At 36.7% G+C, this 2597-nt stretch overlaps 1 protein-coding gene across 1 annotated transcript in view; it reads right to left on the bottom strand.

Annotated features, from left to right (window-relative positions):
• Positions 1-2597, bottom strand: part of LOC107754691 (exostosin-2-like) — a 25998-nt gene that overhangs the window by 6065 nt on the left and 17336 nt on the right. The gene's annotated exons all lie outside the window — the stretch shown is intronic.

Raw genomic sequence — 2597 nt, forward strand, 5'->3', positions numbered from 1 at the left:
ATTCCTGTGATCAAATCTGAATTTTCAGCATCATTACTCCAGTCTCCAGTGTCACATGATCCTTCAGAAATCATTCTAATATGCTGATTTATTATTAGAATTATCAATGTTGGCAACGGTTGTGCTTCCGAATATTTTTTTTGGAAACTGCGATACTTTTTTCAGGATTCTTTGATGAATAAAAAGTTAAAAAGAAGAGCATTTATTTAAAATAGAAATCTTTTCTAACAATATACACTACAGTTCAAAAGTTTGGGGTCAGTACATTTTTATTCTTTCTTTTTTTGAAAGAAATTAAAACTTTTATTCAGCAAGGATGTCTTAAACTGTTAAGAAGTGGATAGCAAAGATTTATATTGTTAGAAAATATTTCTATTTTGAATAAATGCTGTTCTTTTTAACTTTTTATTCATCAAAGAATCCTGAAAAAAGTATCGCAGTTTCCAAAAAAATATTTGGCAGCACAACTGTTGCCAACATTGATAATTCAGCATAATAGAATGATTTAAGGATCATGTGACACTTTATACTGGAGTAATGGCTGATGGAAATTCAGTTTGCATCACAGAAATAAATTATATTTGAAAGGATATTAAAATAGAAACCATTATTTTATATTGTAATAACATTTTGCAAGATTACTGGGTTTTTTTCTTCTGTATTTTTGATCAAATAAATGCAGCCTTGAGCATAAGAGACTTATTTAAAAAACATTACAAGTCTTACTGATCCCAAACTTTTGACCGGTAGTGTACATATATATATACACATTTAAAAAAAAATTTTTTTTTTTTTTGTCTGAAGGAGAAGGTTTAGGTCAATAAGTCAGAAGCCAAGATCTCACTCTCTATAACCTAGAGAACTGCTATCAGCTGGACTTAGCCAATAAGCTGCCCAATAAAGCATCTCTATCATGACAGTCCTGTAAAACTTCTATCGCAGTATAATCCGCTGAAGGTTTTGTGTGCATAGGTGCTACATTCCTTGCGGTAGTACTAAATTTCAAAAAGTGGATGGATTAAGAGAGAATGTTTTCCTTAGCTGACCTTAGTGAAATCTGGCAGAGAGCAGAAGATGACAACATGAAGATCCAATACACTGTGGTCAGATATTAAGAGCTAAATGAAATACTTCCTTGCTTCAGGCTCTTTGTCATTCCATGGCATCCGTCCATCCTTTTCCTGTTAACTGTTTTGTATCTGAATTTGATTAGAATGTTAAACTTCCTGGTGTTCTTCTTGAAATAAAACGCAAACATATGGTATCCACTGAAGCTTGGTCAAAACATCAACAGCTCTTAATATTCCCATTACTACAAAATAAGTATAGAAACTGAGAACTTGAATTCCAGTGTCAAGCATTTATATAACAGTAATTGTCAAGACTATTGGGTCTAGTCAACACCAACTCAGTATGTTTAATCTCATCAAGAGACCATCAACATCAGTTTTCTGTCTATTACTGAAGATCTCAATCCACACAGCCCAAAAACATAGATCTCTATTACACAATATTTCTCAGACCCATCCTATCCTCACTTCATAATATTCTGAATTATTTCTGGACATACTCAAGCTTGGAGCTGTAAAATAGTTAAATATTAGATCTAAACTCTTTCTCTTGGGTATGTAACTGTATATTGGCTCATATTTGTATTTGATATAATTTCTACATTATTCCGTATGCTCCTTCCACAGTTCTGGTACTTATAAAACCAGCTTACTGTGCCTGTTAATCCATTAGACCACCATCAAAGCAAGCTCAAGTTTTAATGTCAAGTGATACACCTATTAATGAGCACAATTCCGATTCTAATTTGGATCTCTTTTGTTGCTATTTATCCCAAGCTGTTTTGTCGAGAGTGCAATTTTATGATTGCACTCCAATGAACTCTGGTGCAGCAGGGGTGCAGATGAGCACTGGCAGGACCGGGGTGAAGCAGGGGTGCTGGGACGCTATCGGCGTCAGTGGCTGTCTCCTGCCAGTGTAGGGCTTGGCTCATCTTCCTGGCACGCTTTAAAACAGCCTGTAAACTCCCAAAGATGCACAGACTGGAGCCCAGATCAAGTGACGCTGTAAAGTAAATACTGCGAGTGCTTAAAGGGCCTCTGATGCGGTCATGAAGACTGCTGTTTATTGGCCTGAAGGATAAGGTCTGAACGCAGACTGAGTACACAGACTTTCTTTACCGTTCATGGTCTCTTCTATTTTGTCAGTAGCAGTGTTGGGCAGTAACGCATTACTGTAATTTGATTACTTTTTTAGTAACGGAGTAATTTAACGCGTTATAATTTTCTAAATAGTAATTAGAGTATAGTTACAAGCGGAGGTCTCAATGCGTTACTGCCGCGTTACATTGCTGACAGAATGCAGTGATTTATAATCTAGAGATTGTAGAAAGGATGTAGCTCATGCACTGTCGAGTCAAGTGCCAGTGGATTAGAGACCTGCTCCCACGAGATCCGATGCAACAGAGAGTGGCGCGGGACAAGATGGGCGAGTGCTGCGGGCGGGTAGACACTGTGTGGGATGCGGGAGAATAAAATGATTCACGGGACTCCCGCAAAATAGAAATATCTAAACAAAATATCTAAAAC

Source organism: Sinocyclocheilus rhinocerous, unplaced genomic scaffold, assembly GCF_001515625.1.
Source record: "Sinocyclocheilus rhinocerous isolate Xijiao unplaced genomic scaffold, SAMN03320098_v1.1 scaffold742, whole genome shotgun sequence".
Taxonomy (NCBI): domain Eukaryota; kingdom Metazoa; phylum Chordata; class Actinopteri; order Cypriniformes; family Cyprinidae; genus Sinocyclocheilus; species Sinocyclocheilus rhinocerous.